Source organism: Mauremys mutica, chromosome 4, assembly GCF_020497125.1.
Source record: "Mauremys mutica isolate MM-2020 ecotype Southern chromosome 4, ASM2049712v1, whole genome shotgun sequence".
NCBI lineage: Eukaryota > Metazoa > Chordata > Testudines > Geoemydidae > Mauremys > Mauremys mutica.
The window spans coordinates 41,435,153-41,459,059 of NC_059075.1; the positions used below are offsets into that span (position 1 = coordinate 41,435,153).

Sequence of the window (23,907 nt, forward strand, 5' to 3'; positions counted from 1 at the left end):
TTCAATTATCCCCATATTGACTGGGAACATTTCACTTCAGGACGAAATGCAGAGATAAAATTTCTCGATACTTTAAATGACTGCTTCATGGAGCAGCTGGTACGGGAACCCACAAGGGGAGAGGCAACTCTAGATTTAGTCCTGAGTGGAGCGCAGGAGCTGGTCCAAGAGGTAACTATAGCAGGACCGCTTGGGAATAGTGACCATAATACAATAGCATTCAACATCCCTGTGGTGGGAAGAACACCTCAACTGCCCAACACTGTGGCATTTAATTTCAAAAGGGGGAACTATACAAAAATGAGGGGGTTAGTTAGACAAAAGTTAAAAGGTACAGTGGCTAAAGTGAAATCCCTGCAAGTTGCATGGGCCCTTTTTAAAGACACCATAATAGAGGCCCAACTTCAATGTATACCCCAAATTAAGAAAAACAGTAAAAGAACTAAAAAAGAGCCACCGTGGCTTAACAACCATGTAAAAGAAGCAGTGAGAGATAAAAAGACTTCCTTTAAAAAGTGGAAGTCAAATCCTAGTGAGGCAAATAGAAAGGAGCACAAACACTGCCAACTTAAGTGCAAGAGTGTAATAAGAAAAGCCAAAGAGGAGTTTGAAGAACGGCTAGCCAAAAACTCCAAAGGTAATAACAAAATGTTTTTTAAGTACATCAGAAGCAGGAAGCCTGCTAAACAACCAGTGGGGCCCCTTGATGATCAAAATACAAAAGGAGCGCTTAAAGACGATAAAGTCATTGCGGAGAAACTAAATGGATTCTTTGCTTTAGTCTTCACGGCTGAGGATGTTAGGGAGATTCCCAAACCTGAGCTGGCTTTTGTAGGTGACAAATCTGAGGAACTGTCACAGATTGAAGTGTCACTAGAGGAGGTTTTCGAATTAATTGATAAACTCAACATTAACAAGTCACCGGGACCAGATGGCATTCACCCAAGAGTTCTGAAAGAACTCAAATGTGAAGTTGCGGAACTATTAACTAAGGTTTGTAACCTGTCCTTTAAATCGGCTTCGGTACCCAATGACTGGAAGTTAGCTAATGTAATGCCAATATTTAAAAAGGGCTCTAGGGGTTATCCCGGCAACTACAGACCGGTAAGTCTAACGTCGGTACCGGGCAAATTAGTTGAAACAATAGTAAAGAATAAAATTGTCAGACACATAGAAAAACATAAACTCTTGAGCAATAGTCAACATGGTTTCTGTAAAGGGAAATCGTGTCTTACTAATCTATTAGAGTTCTTTGAAGGGGTCAACAAACATGTGGACAAGGGGGATCCGGTGGACATAGTGTACTTAGATTTCCAGAAAGCCTTTGACAAGGTCCCTCACCAAAGGCTCTTACGTAAATTAAGCTGTCATGGGATAAAAGGGAAGGTCCTTTCATGGATTGAGAACTGGTTAAAGGACAGGGAACAAAGAGTAGGAATGAATGGTAAATTCTCAGAATGGAGAGGGTGGTGTTCCCCAAGGGTCAGTCCTCGGAACAATCCTATTCAATTTATTCATAAATGATCTGGAGAAAGGGGTAAACAGTGAGGTGGCAAAGTTTGCAGATGATACTAAACTGCTCAAGATAGTTAAGACCAAAGCAGATTGTGAAGAACTTCAAAAAGATCTCACAAAACTAAGTGATTGGGCAACAAAATGGCAAATGAAATTTAATGTGGATAAATGTAAAGTAATGCACATTGGAAAAAATAACCCCAACTATACATACAACATGATGGAGGCTAATTTAGCTACAACGAGTCAGGAAAAAGATCTTGGCGTCATCGTGGATAGTTCTCTGAAGATGTCCACGCAGTGTGCAGAGGCGGTCAAAAAAGCAAACAGGATGTCAGGAATCATTAAAAAGGGGATAGAGAATAAGACTGAGAATATAAGGAAAAGTTATTTACTTATTCCCATAATACAAGAACTAGGGGTCACCAAATGAAATTAATAGGCAGCAAGTTTAAAACAAATAAAAGGAAGTTCTTCTTCACGCAGCGCACAGTCAACTTGTGGAACTCCTTACCTGAGGAGGTTGTGAAGGCTAGGACTATAACAATGTTTAAAAGGGGACTGGATAAATTCATGGTGGCTAAGTCCATAAATGTCTATTAGTCAGGATGGGTAAGAATGGTGTCCCTAGCCTCTGTTCGTCAGAGGATGGAGATGGATGGCAGGAGAGAGATCATTTGATCTCTCTCGTGCCTGTTAGGTTCACTCCCTCTGGGGCACCTGGCATTGGCCACTGTCGGTAGACAGATACTGGGCTAGATGGACCTTTGGTCTGACCCGGTACGGCCTTTCTTATGTTCTTATGTTATGTTCTTATGTTCTCCTTCTTGGGTGTTCTGTCTGTTACTACTTGGAACCACTTAAATCCTACTTTCTGTATTTAATAAAATCACTTTTTACTTATTAATTAACTCAGAGTATGTATTAATACCTGGGGGAGCAAACAGCCGTGCATATCTCTCTATCAGTGTTATAGAGGGCGAACAATTTATGAGTTTACCCTGTATAAGTTTTATACAGGGTAAAACGGATTTATTTGGGTTTAGGCCTCATTGGGAGTTGCGCATCTGAGTGTTAAAGATAGGAACACTTCTGTGAGGTGCTTTCAGGTAAACCTGCAGCTTTGGGGCAAGTAATTCAGACCCTGGGTCTTTGTTGGAGCAGTCGGGAGTGTCTGGCTCGTCAGGACAGGGTGCTGGGGCCCCGAGCTGGAAGGGAAGGCAGGGGTAGAAGTAGTAAATCTCTCAAATACTTCAGCTATCCTTGTTCTCTGCTCCATAGCTGATATTTAACCAAGTAAGATATGCTTAGGTCTTTAGATCTCTCCACATCAGATTTAGATTAGGCATGGGACTTGTCTTCTTACTTCTCTGTTCTACACCATGAACATCAGTGACTCCACATAAACAAATACATAGCTAACAATTAATAATAAAATTAATCATTCCAGTGCCTAATCTTTTTGTTCCTCTTCTCTGATTTCCTTGTGGAGCATAGCATTTGGCGGGAGAGATAGCTCAGTGGTTTCAGCATTGGCCTGCTAAACCCAGGGTTGAATTCAATCCTTGAGGGGGCCACTTAGGGATCTAGTAGTTGGTCCTGCTAGTGAAGGCAGGGGGCTGGACCAATGACCTTTCAGGATCCCTTCCGGTTCTATGAGATAGGTATATCTCCACATATTTATAGAGTTCAGAATCAGACACTGCAAAATTAAGTTTAGGAAGTTTATCAGTTTCCTGTGGATGTGAGATGGATCTGCCAAAACTGGAACTCTCTCAGGAGATTTAGGCCACAAGGAAGGGACACTATGGGTCAAGCTTTTTTGCTCCTCAGAAAAAGAGGCTTGCATCTGAGTAGTTTCTTTTCTCACTAGAGAACAGACACGGTAGCTGGTCTTCCCAGAAAGGTCTTTTAAGTATTCGGTATGGACACCACCATCCACAAATCCAATCACATTCAAATCAACAGCAAAATAATTATCTCTGTCCATGAGGTCTGTGATATGGATCAGCTTCCTGAAGGAAGTGATAGAAACCACATTGTGCAAAGCTCTGGAGAATATACATTAGGAGACCATCCAGCACTGACTCCCAAGGGGATGGACTAAATAGGATTTTTCCAGTTTCAACTTCTAGGATTCCCTGTGAATTGTGGGGAATAGAGAACAACACACTACAGACACACAGGTTTTCCTAATTACTTACATATGCAAACTTAGAAGCTACATTTGAGTCCTAATTGGGCTCTAAATTACACTGACAGTGTGCCTACATGTACAGTTATGGCCTGGCCCACACAGCACTCACATATAGGAGCAAATTAGTGCTCTCTTAAACGTAATTTTCCCCTAAAAACCTCTGCCATAACAGTAGCTAAATCCTACTCTCTTTATCAACCAAGAATGCCTCTACACCATCCCAGAAATTTGCTTTTTATGCTATGAGGAACTGGTAATGTATGGTATGGGGCCACAGGTCTCAAACCTGGGCCCACAGGGCTCTTAAGAACTACTAAGTTTCAACCTGCTACCCACTAACAATTGCTAGGGCAGAAGCTGAACCCAAATAGAGGACTCCAGTTCTGGAACCTGATTGGCAGAATGCTGGGGTTTCTGATTGGTCCACAGCTTCTACATAAACCCAGCACAAGACAGGAACAAGAAGTTGTCTATGCAACATGGATTCACCTTGCACTCGACTGTGTGCATTGTGCTTCCCACTCCCCAGGTTTGATATCCTTGTATCCCAAACTGACCTGATTCTGGTAATCGACCTGTGGTTCTGCTTCTGATCTCCTGGTAACCTGACCCTGCCTGCCTCCTGACTCTCAGGTTGCCCTATGACCTGTCTTGGACTCTGATCTCCCAGTATCTGACCTGGCCTGACTCCTGCTTTGACTCCTAGGTCAGCCCACCCATGTCATTTAGGCCCCAGGAGGGGTCCCGATGCCAGCAGAGTGGACCTGGCTAACTCTTCAGGAGCACCACATGCACTCAAGTGGGCCACCCACCTTCAGGCAGACAACTAAGCCCTGCAGGCCTGTGTCATCCAGCTGATTTCAGAGAACCAGCTATTGCAGGAACAAATCATGCAGTTGTGTGCCACAGTCCACACACGGCTTATGCAGCCCTGTTCCCTGATACAACTGCTGGACTGCTTTGATGGTAATTGCCAGTGTTGCCTCCTGTTCATGATGCACCCTCAGTCTTCTACTACTGATCATGCAAAGGTGAGCCTGGCCATCAGCCTGCTCTCTGGGGAAGCATTAAACTGTGCCTCCCCGCTCTTGGAATGCGACAGCCCAGTTCTATCGAACTGGGACCCATATTGGTATTATTTGACAACCCACACCGAACTAACTCGAACAGCGGAGGCTGCCCTAAGGAAGCTCCAACGGGGGCAGGGCACTGTAGCTTCCTATGCTGAGCAATTCTGCTTCACAGCCAATACAGACTGGAATGAACCAGCACAGGTGGGCCAATTATGATGAGGCCTCCAAGAAGAAATTAAAGACAAACTATGCTGGGTACAGATTCCCATGAGCCTGGATACCCTCATGAATCTTGCCATCTGTATGGACAACTGGTCACAGGAGTGAAGAGAGTTAAAAATGGGGTCTGTCGACTCTCCAATCCAGGTACTGTGACCTTTTCACCATTGCTTCCCACTGAGCCAGTGCAGGTGGATGAGGGCCATCAATGGCTCACTCCATAGAAAAGGAGCGACAAGGCCAACACCATCTCTGTTTCTACTGCAGTGAGTTGGGTCACCCCATATCTGCCTGCTCTGTATCAACTTCAAGGAACCTGGGAAAAGAGCTCCACCACACTTTAGTCTTGATGAAACACATCCAGATCCCTGCCCAAGGGCTCCCCATTTGCAGGTGCTGAGCCAGTTGCACATACCTGGGGCATCCCTGCAAAATCTCATTCTACCAGCCCTCATTGACTTACATGCAGCTGATATCTTCATAGATGCAGCAGCAGCCCAAATCCAGCAGATACCTTTGCAATGCAAGGTCATTCCTGATCTTGTAGAGAGTCTTGGCAGTTCCCCTTTATCTTCTGGTCCAGTAACAGAGGAAAAAACTCCCCTGGAGGCTGTGATTCAGGGGTACTGAGAAGTGTTACAATTTGATGTGATCCATTCTCCACACTTTCCCCAATCCTTGGTATCTCTCGGCTGACCTTCCACAATTTGTGACAAGCACAGGAAATCTGTTTTCTGTCAGAGTTTTGTCTCCAGACTGCACCAGCATCCAAACCTTGAGAGACTCAGGTGGGATTGACCATCCAGGCAGAACCTTCTGTGATGGGTTGGATCACAGAAACCCCCTTGGGAGCTGCCACCCGATGTGCCAAGACTACTTCTACCCCTGCCTTCCCTTCCAGCTCGGGGCCCCAGCACCCTGTCCTGACGAGCCAGACACTCCCGTCTGCTCCAACAAAGACCCAGGGTCTGAATTACTTGCCCCAAAGCTGCAGGTTTACCTGAAAGCACCTCACAGAAGTGTTCCTATCTTTAACACTCAGATGCCCAACTCCCAATGAGGCCTAAACCCAAATAAATCCGTTTTACCCTGTATAAAGCTTATACAGGGTAAACTCATAAATTGTTCGCCCTCTATAACACTGATAGAGAGATATGCACGGCTGTTTGCTCCCCCAGGTATTAATACATACTCTGAGTTAATTAATAAGTAAAAAGTGATTTTATTAAATACAGAAAGTAGGATTTAAGTGGTTCCAAGTAGTAACAGACAGAACAAAGTAAATCACCAAGCAAAATAAAATAAAATGCGCAAATCTATGTCTAATCAAACTGAATACAGATAATCTCACCCTCAGAGATGTTTTGGTAAGTTTTTTTCCTCAGACTGGACACCTTCCAGGCCTGGGCACAATTATTTCCCCTGGTATAGCTCTTGTTCCAGCTCAGGTGGTAGCTAGGGGATTCTTCATGATGGTTCCTCACCTCCCTTTGTTCTGTTCCAGCCCTTTATATATCTTTTGCATAAGGCAGGAATCCTTTGTCCCTCTCTCGGTTCCCACCCCCTCCTTCTCAATGGAAAGACACCAGGTTAAAGACGGGATTCCAGTTCAGAGGACATGATCACATGTCACTGCAAGACTTCATTGCCCACTTGCCACCACACACATATACAGGAAGACTTACAGGTAAACACAGCCATCTGCAAACAATTGTCCTGGTTAATGGGAGTGATCAAGATTCCAAACCACCATTAATGGCCCACACTTTGCATAATTACAATAGGCCCTCAGAATTATATTTCATATTTCTAGTTTCAGATACAAGAGTGGTACATTTATACAAATAGGATGATCACACTCAGTAGATTATAAGCTTTGTAATGATACCTTACAAGAGACCTTTTGCATGAAGCATATTCCAGTTACATTATATTAACTCATTAGCATATTTTTATAAAACCATATAGACTGCAACGTCACACCTTCCATTTCAGTTACAGCCTGAGCTCCCTTTGAAATACCAAGACCACGCTGGTGTTTTAAAAAAGAAGAATGAGGAATCCCTACCTCCACCTGGGACTATGACTTCCCAATAGAGCTGAAGCCTGGAGCCAAAATACCATTCGGACCAATTTATGCCATGTCAGAACCTGAGCTGGCAGCGGTCTGAGAATACCTCCAGGAGAATTATCCACAAGTCAACCTTGCCAGCTGGCGCACCAGTCCTGCAGCTCCACACAGACAGGCCTGCTCGCAAGCTGGACTGCCTGTTTCTTGGCCCTTTTAAGACATTACGACAGGTTAATCCAGTCACTTTTGAACTCCAACTACTCTGCTCTCTAAAGTTGCACCTGGTGTTTCATGTATCACTTTTGAAACCCTACATAGAAAACCCTTTCCCTTACTGGACCCAGCCACCTCCCCCTCTGGTACAAGTACAGGGTCATGAGGAATGTGTAGTTCATAAGATCTTGGACTACAAACATAAATGTGACAGGCTCTGGTATCTTGTGGACTGGGAGGAATATGGTCCTAAGGAATACATCTGGAAGCCTGTGGAAAATGTACACATTCCCACATTTGTGTGGGCATTCCATAAAATCACCCCAAAAAGCCTGGTCACACAGTGCCTGGAGGACACCCCTTTGAGAAGGGGTGATATCAGGACTGCACGTCTCAAACTCAGGTCTACAAGACTCTTTGGCCAACCTGCTAACAGTTGCTAGGGCAGAAGCTGAACCCTGACAGATTACTCCAGTCCTGGAACCTGACTGGCAGAATGCTGGGGGTCCTAATTGGATCACAGATTCTATATAAACCCAGTACAGGAATAGGATGTTGTCTATGCAACTGGGATCCACCTTGCTCTGGACTGTGTGCCTTGTGCTTCCTGCTCCCATTGCTTGACATCCTGGTATCCTGACCTGGCCTAACTCTGGTTATCGATCCGTGGTTCTGTTCTCAAGTTTGTCTCCTGCTTCTGATCTCCTGGTAACCTGACCCTGCCTGCCTCCTGACACTTGACTCTTGGGTTGCCCTCTGGTCTCTCTTGGACTCTCACCTCCTGGTATCTGACCCAGCCCGACTTCTGCTTTGGTCACTAGGTCAGAGTATGCATGTCCCGGTCATGACACATATGGGTCACAGGTCACCCATATCCAAGATGTCCTCTGCAGAGAGCAGAAAAACTACACACTGAATTCCATGCCCTCCCCTCCAGATTTCAGCATATTCATTAAGTAAGACATCTTAGAGGTGATGTAAGAAGATAGTCATCACTTGTGATTCAGGACCATGTCACAGTGGCCGATAAAAGGTGCCTGGGAGCACCAAGGGCTGCTGCTGAAAGAAACTGTTAACACCACCTTTGAAGAGAGAAACCTACAATCCACCCTAAACCATGCCATAATTCAGCCAGTTCTGAAGAAGCTTTCTCTAGACCTATCAGATCTTACAAACAACCACTTGGTGTCAACCTTCCTATATATAAGCAAAATAACAGAGAAACAAATGAAGAACTGCTTCCAAACACACCTATCCATCACCAAAAATCTGGACACTCCTCAGTAGACTTAAGTGCACAAAGTTAAGCATGTGCTTAAGTGTTTTGGGAAACTGTGGACTTAGAGAAGTACTTCTACTCTAAGTTCTGATTAAATAACTATTTCTTGGGGTAGTTTCCTTTTAAATAGCCCTGGCCAGAATTATTAATATTTATTAGTTATATTACAGAGTTTTCCAGAGGCCTGAGTCAGAATTGGGGTGTATTGTACTAGGTACTGTACAAATGTATATGGAAAGATAGTCCTGGCCCCAAAGAGTTTACAACCTAAGAAAAAAAGATATCAGCTAGGTTATATAATTAGTCAATCTAATTTAGAATGTCATGACTTTAGGGAAGGGAACATGTCTTAGTCTATGACTTGTACAGCACCAAGCACAATAATGACACTAAATAAAGAAGTAATAGTTCTGCAGAGGCAGATGAAGGTTAGAGAGGAAGCTAGTAGGGCATAGCTGCACCTGCTGCTGGCAAGTTTCCTATCACAGCCAGTCTGGGAGGCAGAGGCATGATGCTTGCCCTTCATGTGTGCTTTCCAGATTCCTGTCATCTAAAGTTGCAGCCACTTAGCCATCACTCTGAGTGGCATGTGTCACAGGGACAGTGGAGATAAAACTGAAGTGTGTGCATTGGAGCTTGCAATAACACAGCAGCAGCAATAACATCTGAAAAAACTGCATTCCAGAATCAAAATAATATGGAGATGAATCAATTTCAAATGGCCACTCAGTGTGTGACTTAGAGTCTTTCCAAATCAGCAGTCACAACTGCCATAATCAGGTACAATAAAATATAAAAGAAGCAGAAGAAATCTCTCTTGTCTTGCTTTCTGTCTCTCTCGCACACACACAGATAGTCATCTCACACACAGAGAGAAGCAGATTACATAGATATAGGGATACAGTATATCTGCACACAGAGACACATACACTGAAATATTTACCCACAGTTGTGTGTGAACAGAATTACTAATACATACATGCACAGAGATACATAAGTACATACATACACAGACTCATATTCATTCACACATGTACAGTATCTCTCTCAGCACTGACACCTACATAAACACACAGATCCATACAGACACAAACACATCAATGCTAAGACACTCATAAACACACACAAAGAGATACTCACACACATACAGTTACTTTGAAGCCTCTTGTGAATTTCCAGCTTGCAGTTCTATTTTTCTCTCCTTGTTTCCTAAGAACCCAGCCGCAACTTCATGGCTGCAGCTGTCACTAACTCATATTCCCAGGAAGTCATGTGAGGGGCAAAAGTCCTAGCTGTCAAGGAGCAGCAAGCCAGGGGCTTTGCTGTTTTGACAACCTCTTTCGAACTCAGACTGTGCACAGTCACAGGTATGGGACTTTCAGGGCTTTTACTATGGGGTAGAGGTTTTGGGCAGGTGGAAGTTGTGCTTCCTACAGCCAAAGAAGTAGATATTGGTATTAAAGTATTAAAAATCTGAATCCTAAATAACTAGGGTGTCTAAAGTGAGGCTCCAAAATCCATATTTATACCTGTAAATAGAAGTAGCTTCACTTTCAAAGTACTGAACACCCACAGCTACCATTGGCTTAGGGAGAGCTACAAAAGGTTAATATACCTGTTATATTATGAGGGTCATTATTCGCTGACTCCAGTGGCTACTGTAAAAATGGTCAGAAAATTTACTCTGTAAAAATGCTCCTGTGTTCCTGTCTTACTCAACACACAGTAACAGTTCCATGTGTGTCTCCAAGTCACACTTGCCGCCTTTACTGACCCAAACAACTGCTAACTCTGAAGTAAGGTGTTGAGTCCTATATAGCCGCCTTTCCGTGATTTTGCCTGGGATCGATGTCAGGCTAACCAGCCTAGTATTTCAGTTCATTCAATGTGCCCTTTTTAAATATTGGCACAACGTTTGATTTTTTCCAGTTCTCCGGAACTTCCCAGTGTTCCAAGATTTGTTAAAAATCAACATTAGTGATTCAGAGAGCTCCTTGGTCAATTCTTTTAATACTCATGGGTGCAAGCTGTTCTGCTGATAAATACCCACCATTCCTGAAAGTGCCCATGGTAAATAAACATTTTTACTCAAATGATTAGGCCATGTTGGCTCCAAATATGTCATTGTCTGTGCTCCTCATGATTTACATCCCAGCACCTGCTGATTTTATCCCATAAATTATCTCAGACACACCAAAAATTATCCTATCTAACGTGTCTATTGCCAGACACCTTATGGTATGTCGGCACTGCAAAGAAATACCTGCAGCATCAAATCTCAGAGCCCTGGTCAATTGACTTGGTTTTGGACTGCATGGATAAAAATAGCGGTGTAGATGTTCAGTAAACATGGAGTCAGGTTGGAAGCAAGTAGCCATGTGGCTGGAGCAATCCACAGGGTTTAATAAAGTTCCACTGGTTAACCTGAATTCTGCATCACACTGCGAATGGAACACTTTCCTGCTGCGGCTGTTGTCCCCATTACAAACTCCATAGCCTGCTACAACATGTCATCTCATAGCAGCATCCCATCATGTGGCAGGTGACAAGCACAACGGGTGGCCACGCTATCCAACTGAACTTTACCCTCATTGTCTCCCCTCATCATAGGTAAGAAATAGGAAGGGATGGAAATACCCCAAACTGCCATTTCCCACCTCAACATGTCAGCCCTTAATGGCCATTAGGGTTTGGAAACAAAAGTCTCCCCAAGGGGCTGCCCTGCTGTTGCATCCAGAGTGTCACCCATTTGGTGTAAGCACTGAAGAATATTCTGTGTTTGTACAGCACACTGGGGCCCTGTGTCTGGGTCTCCTTGGTGCTACGTATTAGAAATAATTAATAATAATCATACTGCTTTGTTCTTTGACCTCTAGGCTTCCCTAGGAGCCAAGCGGTCAGGCCTTGTTCAGGCTATTCCACTTGTTCCCTATTCGTGGACCAACCCCAAACTGTGTAGTCAGGCTGTTTTCAGTCTGTCTGCTGGCTTGGTCTCTCTGCATTACAACTCTGGAACCTGCCATCAGACTGCAATCTCGGTGTTTCTTGGAGCTATTTCTAGGGCATTTGGTCAGCTACTTTTGGCTTGCTTCATCCTCTAGAGATTAATATTCTACCTTCCCTATCTATCCTGGATGCTCTTCTCTTAGCCACAACCTTTTCAGCAGTGGGCCCGCCTTCACAATACCTATGCTCTCCACACTCCTATACCACAATACTGTCTTGCTGCACCAGGACCTGTTTCCAAGGCAGATCCATATATATATTCCCCCTAGGGGTGTTGATTAATTGCAGTTAACTCATGCGATTAACTAAAAAAAATTAATCGCGATTAAAAAAAGTAATCACAATTAATCCATGATATTTGTTTCCTCTGAGATTCCCTACTTGAACCTCCTGAGAAGTTCTGGCTGGCCCTTCAGAGAAGTTCCAGGTCTCTAGTCAGTCCCCTTGATAGCCCCAATTCACATCAACTTCATGAGAGTGTAAGGAGTAGGAACTGGGAGGAACAAATAACCTCAGAACAACCATATGGGGGAATTAGGACAGTCAAGAGATTAAAAAAATTAATCGCAATTTAATTGTGCTGTTAAACAATAATAGAATACCATTTATTTAAATATTTTTGGATGCTTCTACATTTTCAAATATATTGATTTCAATTATAACACAGAATACAAAGTGTACAGTGCTCACTTTATATTTATTTTTATTACAAACATTTGCACTGTAAAAACCAAAAAAAAAAGTATTTTTCAACTCACATAATACAAGTACTGTAGTGCAATCTCTTTATCATGAAAGTTGAACTTACAAATGTAGAATTATGTACAAAAAGTAACTGCATTCACAAATAAAACAATGTAAAACTTTAGAGTCTACAAGTCCACTCAGTCCTATTTCTTGTTCAGCCAATTGCTCAGACAAACGCATTTGTTTACATTTGCAGGAGATAATGCCACCTGCTTCTTGTTCACAATGTCACCTGAAAGTGAGAACAGGTGTTCGCATGGCACTGTTGCAGTCAGCGTCGCAAGATATTTACATGCCAGATGCGCTAAAGATTGATATGTCCCTTCATGCTTCATCCAGCATTCCAGAGGGTATTTGTGTATCATTTCTGGATGCATTACCATGGGAAGGGGTTTATCTAGTCCTGGAAATGTTAGTGGGCCGATACTAGGAGGGATATGGTACAAAAGCTATAAGATGCCTCAGATGCCAGTGCAGGAACAAGACGAAAAGGAGGATTAACCTGGTCACCTGGGAAGTCTCTACCCCCAGCTCAGAGCTCTTCTGTTGCCTGAGGATGAGGCACGGGCTGGTATATCAAGTAACTACATAGGATATTTTTCCTGTGGAGGTATGACATCATGCCTGGCAGCCTCCCAAGGCACCGTATCCAATTACCTGAGCCATCAACAAAGAGAAATTGTCAAGGGATTGTCTCTGAATTCGGACCCAGTAAACACAAGAGCAGAAAAGGCAAAGAGAAATGGCTGACAGCAGAGGAGGGCACACATACACACAGAGAGAACACAAGAATTAGAAGAGATGCAGGAAGCCCAGATGGATGCAGATACTGGGAAAAACACTGATTTGCTCACTTTCACACGTACATGCTTTTGTCCACACACTCTCACACATGTATGTTCACACTCCTACATGTGTATGCTCACAAACACCTATTTTCACATAGCGCAAAATATATACTCTATCATATGCGCACACAAATACACTATAGCAGACATGCACAAACATAAATGCAAACTGAAATCACACACTTGGATGCGTATAACACAGCACCAACACATAAACATGTATGCACCCAAGCACAATGATGATAATATCTGTATAACAGCTGCTTAATCACATAGTAGCTGTTCTTGTTTACAACATAATGAGGAACCAAAAACACTGAACCAAATTATTCCCTCTGCCTTCAGTGTCAGAGACAAAACCCTATGGAATCGAGACGGGGTATCCTTCCACCTAGCCACACAGTAACCCTCCTGTGGGCATGGAGATCTCTTGAGTACGGGAGGGGGGTGAGCTGCAGGGAATAAGCACGGTGACCTTACCAGCCCCCTGTGGATTTTATAGCAGAGATATTACTGACTGAATCACTATGGTGATTAACTTTGGTGCACTACCCTCATCCTATGTGTAAGCGGGGGAATGGTCCCGCTATTGTGGGGAACTTTCCTGGCTTCTGCACTACCCCGGTGAAGTGGGCTAGCGAAAGGATCTGAGTCCTCGCTCCCACTTCCTTTACCCAGAGGCCTCCCTGCCCTTGAGGACTCCCCTTCCACTCTCCTGTCTGGCAGAGTCCTCGTAACCCCAACAAGGCTGGGCCCAGGATTCCTAGGGGGCTCGACCCCCAACCCTGCTGTGGTCACCTAGGACAGGGGCTAGGGTGTCCCCACTCCGGGGTACTCTCTCTGCACCTGCGCACATCCCTGACCCACTGATCACATCATACAATTTAAAGCAAATACAAGTTATTTAATTAACACTTAATTTAAAAAAAGAATAAGAAAAAATGGGAAAGGTTACAGGAAAACACATCACCCTGCTCTGTGGCAGGGAACATCACAAACAGTTTCTCTGAAAGGTCAGGGCAGTTCACAGTCTGTTCCTTGTAGGTCCCAGGCCTCCTTCTCAGGTCCTGGCTGTGCTGCAGGGATGCTGTGGGTCGGACACTTGCTCTGGCGGTGGCCACACACTCTCAGGCTCTGGGTGGCAGGACCCTTCTCTCCAGCGTCACCCCCGCCCTGTCAGGGTTACGATCCCCCTCCCAGTATGGCCTGCAGGGCCTCTTGGCTGAGGTATCTCCCTGTGCTGGGCCCACTGCCCGGGGTCCCCCTCGCTCTCCCCAGCTGCTCACCGCACCCGGCTCCGGACTGCTCCAGCTCCAGCTCCACTCTGCCTCAGCACGGCTGCTGCTGCTGCTCTGACTTCAGCTCCCTGGACCGCTTCTCTGGCCTCTCTGGCTCCAGTTGCTACCACTCTGCTCCCAAGGCAGGGCTGCTCTGCAGGCTGCTTCTGTGACTCTGCTCTGAGCTCTCATCTGCTTCCTGGGCTGCTTGTCTGGCCTTTTTGGGCTGCAGCTCCGCTCCCATCAGCTTAGCTTGGGGCCCTGCTCTCTCTCCTTAGCTCGGCCCCACTCCATCTGACTCAGACAAATTCAGCTCACACGGAGGACGGGACCCCCTGGCCTCCTGACTCCTTGATTAGCCTGCCCGCCCTGTCAATCAGGCTGGCCTGGAGCACTGGCCTCTCCACATTGTTCCTGGAGACTGTCAGTCTCAGGCTCCTGATTTCCCATCGACCACTCCCTTTTTAGTGCTGGGAGCTAGCAACCAAACACCCCCACTGAATGTTAGTAAGGGGGCAACAGTCCCCTTACATATGGAATCTCTCGTGAGGGGAGTCCAGGGGTATCAGCCAGTGGGAGAGAGGCAGTGCCAAGGCACAGAAACTCCACATAGACATCGATGGTCTTTGGCAAATCCCCTAAAACTATGATATAGGGGGGCAGGGGAAACCTCCTGCCTATTCCAGGTGTGTATATGAGAGTAAAGTCCCTACTCCAGTAGAACAACAGGGAGGAAACCCTGTGACTGGAATTTCATAGAGTTCCCAGTCTTCCACATAAGGATTGATCTGGGCTACTGGACAATGGCAGGTCTATTGCTTTTTTGTATGCAGTGTAAACAAATCTTCATTGGAGACTAGACTGAGACCCTTTTTTCTTATGACTCAGCCTGGATTTTAACCTAGGTCTCTACTGCATTTACTTTGTCTTCCTGCCTTTGCAGCGTCAGTTTTCAAAGGCTGAAAAATAGACACTCTTAGCCCTAGCCATTCCCTGTCTTGGATTATGCTACCTTTGCAGCTGCAATGTGTTCCTTTCCTGGAAGAACTTGCAAGGAGTACAAGGTTCTTCTGAAGCTGGCATGTGCAACGTTGTTTTCAAAGCCAGGCCTCTGGAGGGTTCCGATAATTACTTCCCCAGAATTCATTTATATATCTGAAATTCCCCCAGCACATTGGAGAAATAAAGGCCTGTACTGCCTCATCTGCCAGGCACTGAAGTGACAGCTATAAATAATGCTATGATATAAAGGCCATCATTGGCATAAACAAACAGATGCACACAAAGTCTCTCTGTCTCTCTCTCACACACACATACATACAATTTCACATGCACATGTAGCATACACAGTTACGTTCACACAAAGAAACAGATATGCACACAGTCACCACAAATAGGAATACAACGAATTCCACCCCTGGCCCCAAATCACCCACATGCACACACACATCTAGCTGCATGCACATTCAGACCCACACTCCCAGAATTACATTCACAGGTCAATACAGACAGAATCACACACACAAAATTTACAGAGACAGAAATACCCATTCCATAGACAATAGAAATACATACCCATACATAAGCACTGCACTCACACAAAAGCTATTAAGATGTAGATGTGACTTCATGAATCAGTGCTATTTTACAGACCTTATTCCCTGGCTTTCATGGGATATTTCGATGATAAATGAGGCCATTTTGGAAACTGGCAAAATGCCAGTTCCTCAGAGTGTACTACAGAATGAAATTATGAAATTCTTATATATATGTAGAACATGCAAGGGGAGGTATAAGCCAGAGTGAACATGTGTCTGTGTGACTAAATGTCAGCTTCAGTCAGAGTATGTGCATGCATAGTGTGTGTGTATCAGCCCCTGAGATCATCTGGGATGCTTGAACTGATTTATCTATCAGGAGGACAGAACACTTGACTCTAGAACTCACTACCTCCCCTGGGAAATCCTGAAATTGATAAGCTTTGTATTAGGCCCTGAAGGTTATGTGGGTCGGTGAGTTTTCTAGTAGTAAAGATATGCTGTCAGTCTGCATGTCTTTTGCTTTATGAATGTAAATGCCAAAGAAATTTAAGAGAAAATCATGATACAAGTATAGTTATCTACCCACACATGTGATGGTGCTATTCCAGCGATTAAGTGTAGAGCCACATTTAACATGTTTGACTTCCTCACCTGCATTCTGCCTACTATACTTTGGTCACTCAAAAATAATTATTATTAATGAATCTGCACCAGAACTACCTCTACCATTTCAAACCATTGAGTAGCTTCGAGCAGGTGCTATTTTTTTTTAATTAACATGACAGAGAAATGCTTCTTTGTTTCTACCCAAATATGGAACTTTTCTCTGAAAGTTACCCTGGCTCAAGGTCCAGATTAGGTAAGATTCAGTCCAGAACCACTAGCAGTTTTAAAATCTGAGGTCTCAGCTCTGCAGAGCTGGAAACAGGAACTTTTATCCCATTGGAAAGCAATCAGCCAACCATTGATGATAGCCAAGGAGAGCTGGTTTTGTTTTATGCATTTAATTAATTAAATTTTTAAAAACCTTTTCAGATAATCACCTTCAAGATGTGCAATACCTGACCTATGTAAGTGGCAGTTATCACTGTTCCCATTGTCTGTTCTCCCCCATTCCTCTTGTGTTTGTCACACTTACCTGTTGCTTCTTGTTTCAAATTACACTGTAAACACTTTAGGGCAGGAACTGGGTTTTCCTGTGTGTGTGCAGAGTGCACAGATCCTGATGTGGACACATGGATGCTGCTATAATACAAATTATATAATTAAATCAGAAAATGGAGATTCCCAGTGAGACACAAAGTACTTTGCTTCCAACTTGTAATGTACCAATACATTGAACTTTAAAGTCAAGACATGTTTATGTATTGAAAGGCTATTTTAGCTCATTTTTAGATGTTTAAATCTTTTATTTGTATTGCCTCTCCAAAGATTTTGCAGTTAGGCTCATGATACTAAAGCATTTATGTAGCTTTACAAATAGACATATAACGTGTTTTGAAGCACCTGGAAACATTTCTAAAATAGCTTATCTTTAACGTGTATCAGAGACAGAATACTTGATAATGTATTGTGATATAAAGATGTTACCAGCACTTGTCTTGGATGATCTGAATGACTCATTGACAAGGGCAGTGTGTGTGAATGTATTTGTATAATGACCTGCAATTGTAAAAAACAAAACTTGCAGCATGTTTGTGTGTAATCCACTGTTCCGTATATGTTACATATCCCCTCAATGCCCAATCCACAAGTTTGTTATAGCCCCAGCCACAGTGCTTGAAGGTTAATTCAACTATTGAGGTTCTTATATTTGGCTTTGGAACATGGTTCAATCCCTTGTGTTGGGCAAGATGGTGGCTGTTGCATAAACAAAGCTTTGTCAGGGATTCAAAGGCCTCAGATACTTGGGGATGAGCTTCCTCTGTCTAGAGGAAGTATGTAACTCATTGGTCAATGTGTGTTCCACTCTGTGCACAATGCACAGAGGATACTGGTTTGATTATTTTTGAGCACCTGCTTCTTTAGCTCAAGCTATCTAGATTTATGCTTTTTATTCTGGAGATCACCCGTTCAATCTCTAGTGCAGATCAAGATGGTGGCTGTTACATGTGACTATACATATATACCTATTTATGTAGAGGTTTAGGCCTGGGGTACAGTTATAACCTGTATGTATATATGCAGAGCCTGATTTATGCTTCAGTGAATATATCAGTATGTAAATTGCCTTAAGTTTTTTACTATCTGTATCCAGTAAGGAGTGAAATTTCACAGCTGAATGCCCTGAAAATGGTGTATCATAGAATATCAGGGTGAGAAGGGGCCTCAGGAGGTTATCTAGTCTAACCTCCTGCTCAAAGCAAGACCAATTCCCAGACAGATTTTTGCCCCAGATCCCTAAATGGCCCCCTCAAGGATTGAGCTCATAACCCTGGGTTTAGCAGGCTAATGCTCAAACCACTAAGCTATCTGTTCCCCAGGACTAGTAGGCTGTTATATCAAAATAGGGTCTGAAGTGTCTAACTGGCACTTCCACTATGAAGTTAGTGGGACAGGAGAAACAATAACAGAGCTATGATTCTCCAGGAACTCTGCCCTGGACAGCAATGACCAAAACAGGCTCCCCCTCCCCCACTTTTTGGACAGAGGCTGAGCTAGCAGAGGAGGCTCTTTGTAGAGGGTTTTGGGACTCTCACTGTGTCTAGAATGCTAGTGATCTATTTTTGCAGTTTAGATTATGTAAAAACATGCGCCAGCGTATGGATTTGCAGCATTACCAGAAATATGGATCATAAAGCTGTGTGTAGATTGCAGAGCTGGAGCAGAAAATATATAGATAAGAGTTTCCTTTCTGCTTTACACAATCTCCCCTTCTCCTTGCCTATGCCATCCCATCTCTCTCATCTTTTGGATGGTCCTCAGCTGTGCAGAATTCCAGACGTGGAACTCCCAGAAGAAAGTGTCATTTTTGTGTTAAAGATGCATATTGAATTTGACAAACAATGATTTATGACAGGGCAACCCGCACAGGGTGCACTAAGGAATCTCAGCTCCTCGTCACAGCCTGGGGATCTGTTGCATTCCAGTCTCATCTTCTTAGTGCCTCTCGCTCTCACTGGAGCTCTGAGCAGATCAGACTTGACAGATGCAGAGAATTTATCTCTTAGCAGAGAGAGAGAAACCGCAAGACAGACAATGCAGGCAGAGTGGGGGAGGTTACTGCAAAGAATTTCTCTCTCTGATCCTTGGCTGTATCACTCTTAATATATTAAATTAATTTTAACTAGCAGGAGACCTAGTGCAACAAAGCAGGGTTTCTCTCCAGCTTGCAAAGGGTCCACTGCCACACCCACCATTTCTTTTATAGTTTTATTTCTCAGACATAGGCAAAAGAAACAAAGTTTTTCGGCTCACCCTGTGCTACAATCCCCAGGGAATTTTCCCTTTTATCTCTCAGGCTCTCACTGTGCCCTGCCCCCCCACAGGGGATACTGGCAGTCCTGCAACCCTTATTTCCTGCAGCTTCCCAGCTCTGACTCATCTAAGTCTCTCTCTGTCACTGGGTCTCTTCCTCCTTGCCCAGATGACCCAAATCTGGGTCAGCTGATGCAGCACAGATGCACTAGCCACTGCAGCCTAAGCCCAAGCTCTGACTCAGGTTTGAGACCAAGCCCCCTGCAGTCCACTGAGTCCGAGTCAGGTCAGCAAGCACTCAGGATGCAGTCCTAGGACCCTGCTAGGGGCTTGAATCATAGCCCAAGTCACACTATGACTCAGGCCCAAGCTCTGTCATTTTGCAATATGGATGCAGCTCAAACTGCAGACCTGAGTCAGAACGTCTGTGTAGTGCAGTACAGATGCATTAGCATGGCTGTGTGTCCCGAATCCAGCCGTTGTAAGCCTAGGTTTACAATGCAGTGTGGACGCTCAAGTGCAGGCTTGGAAACACTGAGTCTACAAGCCTGGGTCCCCGGATCTGGCTTTACAAAGCCATGTAGCCATACCCTTAAAGGGCTAGTGTCATCTGGGGACACTTCAATTTGAATCCAGTTCCTCGAATGTTCTGCATTGCCACTAGGATGATCTGGGTTCAGTTCTCAGGCCTTGTTTCCTGTCCTCTGGGCCAGTGTGGGGATGGATGTATGCCATGAGTTGACCTGGAGATCTTGTGATTAATACACTGTACTTCCATGTAGGAGGCCTCAGTTCAGTTTCCCAGTCCAGTCTTCCCCCAGACTGGCAGGGGCCAGGAACACCATGGAGGCAGCATGCTAAACCCCTGGAATGGGGAAGGTGCACACTCTGCTCTCTGACTAACCCAGTAAGAGATACCATTTGGCTCTCATCATCAGAAGAAAAGGTTGGCACAACAGAGAGATCGAGTCAGAGGGGTTTGAAGCAGGGAGTGAAACTGCTAGCATATTTGTTTCCTGTGCCCCAAGGCAGGCCACTGCCTTCAGGAGGTGGTAAGGGAGTATTTTGTATTTTCATAAATTGCTAGAGGCCTGTCCCCACTCAGCCTCCTTCCCCAAGGCTCCCCTGCTCACACCTCTCTGGTCCCTTCCCTGAGGGGCCCCGCCACCCATGCCTCTCTGCTCCCTTCCCCGAGAGCCCCCCCGCTGCTCGCACCCTTCTCCGCCTCTCCCCCGAGGGGCTCCGCTGTCTATGCCTCTCTGTCTATCAGAGGGCGAAGAGGTCTGAGTGGTGTTCATGGGGAGGACTATGGAGGAAGTGGCGGAGGAATGTGAGAGGCAGGCGGGCAGGGCCACGAGGGCAACTGGGGCAGGAAGAGGGGCAGCGTGGGTGGGACCATGGGGGGAGAGCGAGACACGGGAGTGGGACCACGGGTGCCCTTACAGCGGTGGTGCTCCAAAGGCAGCAGGCCAGTGGTGCTCCTCCATGGGCCACTTGCCTCCATAGTGTAGCTTGCAGTCAGCACTGAGGGATTGTTGGGCTGTGATCCAGATGCAGCCAGAAAAAGGGACAGTGTAGGCTTTGTGGAGTTAAGAAATTCTGACTTCTCTAGCGAGGGAACTGAAGGAGGAAGAGAGGCATGGCTGAGCTACTGCCCGTGAGCAGCACATGGTCACTAGGCTCATTCTCCAGAGGCCTCCATTCCCCACATGTAGCCCTACCTCCAACTTCAGCAAGTTGCTAGCTATCCTAGGTCCTCTCTTCCAAGGGGTTTATTTTTGCATTTTTTGGTCAATTTAATATATATTAATGTTTAAAAAGGAGCAACTCAATCCTGCCCTTTAGCCTCACCCTGCTCTTTCATTCTTGCCACCCTTGGCCCTCCCCTCACCCCAGCTGTGAGAGTGCACCTCACTCTTGTGTGCAACACTCCCACTATTGGAGCACTGGGACCCATACACAACCCTGTCAATGTACCTCAGGCTTGCCCTGTGGCCCTGGCCCCACACATCTCAGTTAGTGCTCCCCTGCTTGGGCCCTGTAGCTCCTGCCATTCCAGTTCTGCCTCCCCAAAAAACCCTATTGATGCACCTCAGTCTCGCTCTGCAGCACCCGCCACTTGGCCTTCACCTGTAAGCATTCCAAGACTAATAAGCCTGACATACGGCATGGGCTGGTTCATCCAGAAATATGGAGTCCTGAACTTGCTTGAGATGCATAGTCATTTTTGGTGTAAATATTGTGGAGTTCATCTTACACATGTGAGGCACAGACAGAGAGCAAGTGAGCCTTGGGGAGTTTCTGAGGGGACAGACCCAGCATGTACCAAACCCTTGCTGGGATGACAGCACATATGACGTGCAAAAGTTGGGAAGGGTCTGGAGGGAGACACTCCTCTGCTGGCAGGAATGCCAGCATGGGAGTGGGCTGTGGAGCACATGGCTCCTGCAGATGGAACCCATTAGCCTGGAATGTCTGTGATGTGGTCTGGAGCAGTGTACACAAGAGCCATGAATAATCCAGCACTTTTTAAGAAGGGCTGGAGAGGATCCCCTGCCTTCCTCCCGCTCTTTTCCTATCTCTCTCCCTCCTTTCACCTCCTATTGTTCCCCTCCCTTGATTCCCCCATATTATTAAAGTAATTTCTTTATTTCACACATTAGTAAGTGAAGCGGTTTCTGTCAGCTCCTCCCCCCACCCACAATGTAATTGATGGAGCAGGGAAATGGCTGGGATCAGAGAGGGGCCTTGTCGAAGCTCACATATTCCCTCTAAGTTAAATTCAGCCCTGGGGTAGGTGGATACAAATCTCATCTACTTCATAAGTATAGCAATCTACACAGGCACCAATGTCCACATCTGTTCCTTTCTAAGTGTCCCTGCCAGCACTTGAGACCCCGATCCTGGCTTTTTTGTCCTACTAGCTGATTCAGGAGGGGAAAATGGGACACTAACACTGAACTGGGACTCCTAGACTAGGCCAGGGGATAGTTTTCCTTTTCTAAAAAGGACTCCAATATTCTACATCAGTGGTCTCCAACCTTTTTACGCACAAGATCACTTTTTGAATTTAAGTCCAACTCAGGATCTACCCTGCACCTTCCCTGAGGCCCCACCCCTTCCCCGAAACCCTACCCTGCTCACTCCATCCCCCCTCCCTCTGTTGCTTGCTCTCCCCCACCCTCACTCACTGGTCTGGGGCAGGGGGTTGGGGTTTGGGAGAGGGCATGAGCTCTGGGCTGGGGCTCAGGGGTTTGGAGTGTGGGAGGGGGCTCCGAGCTGAGCCTGGGGCAGGGGATTGGGGTGCAGAAGGGGGTGAAGGGTGCAAGCTGTGGGAGGGAGTTTGGGTGCAGGAGGGGACTCCGGCCTGGGGCACAGTGTTGGAGTTTAGAAGGTGGTGCAGGCTTTGGGAGGGAATTTGGGTGCAGGAGGGGGCTCTGGGCTGGGCAGAGTGTTGGGGTGCAGGAGGGAGTATGGGGTGCTGTATCTGGGAGGGAATTTGGGTGCAGGAGGGGGCTCCAGGCTGGGGCAGGGGGTTGGGATGCAGGAGGGGGTATGAGGTGCTGGCTCCAGGAGGGGGAACAGGGATGAGGGTTGGGGTGCAGGAGGGGTGCAGGCTCCCGCCAGGCAGCACTTACCTCGGTCGGCTCCCAGTCAGTGGCTGCGGGGGTGTGTTGTGAAGCACATGGCTGCACACACTGGTCCTGCCTGCAAGCACCACGCATGCACCTCCCATTGGCCAGGAACAGGGAACTGCGGCCAATGGGAGCTGTGGGGACAGTGCTTGCAGGCAGGAGCAGTACACAGAGACCCTGCCCCCCCCAAGGGCCGCAGGGGCATGCTGGCCACTTCTGGGGGTAGCGTGGGGCCGGGGTAAGAAGGCAGCCTTAGCCCTGCTGTGCCGCCGGACTTTTAGTGGTAGGAGATCGCAATTGACTGTCAGAAGCTCCAGGATCAACCAATTGATCGCGATCTAACGGTTGGTGACCACTGTTCTAGATTATGAACAAAAGTGATAATGAAGCAGTCTGTCCCTTATTACTGTAGAATATTGTATTACCTTTCACTTTGTCTAAACACGAAGAGCAGAGTAAGAAGGAGTAATGGGACTAATGGGAGGCTCTTCCACAGAGATTGTGGTGCGATGGAAATCTCCTTTACCTACCATGTCCCCACAATGTAGCCTCACTGACAACACTGTATGTTATTCCCCATTAGCGACTCCAGTTTCCAGAGAACAAAATCAAAATATATGTTTATATAAAATTTTCATCTCAGTGATCTCAAAGCACTTTACAAACTATATATACAGAGATCCCTTTACCCATTTCTGAAATTATTCTATTTCTGGGGAGGAAGAGGGAACCTGTTTAATAGTTCACATCAGCACTATGCAGCAGTTTAATTCAGGTAGTGAAGGGGAGCACGATATCCAACTGAAACTATATGGGGAATTAAGGGAGGCAGAAAGGAAATGATTGAGCTGGAATTTGGATTGCACACC

At 45.6% G+C, this 23,907-nt stretch overlaps 1 protein-coding gene and 1 long non-coding RNA gene across 7 annotated transcripts in view; one reads left to right on the forward strand and one right to left on the reverse strand.

Annotated features, from left to right (window-relative positions):
* ANGEL1 (angel homolog 1) overlaps positions 1 to 23,907 on the forward strand; it is a 351,420-nt gene that overhangs the window by 244,037 nt on the left and 83,476 nt on the right. The window lies entirely within an intron of this gene.
* Positions 12,542 to 23,065, reverse strand: LOC123367868. The gene is made up of 3 exons (XR_006578633.1): positions 23,042 to 23,065; positions 17,125 to 17,231; positions 12,542 to 12,977 (listed from the first exon to the last, which is right to left on the reverse strand). It is a non-coding gene; the product is annotated as an uncharacterized LOC123367868 (long non-coding RNA).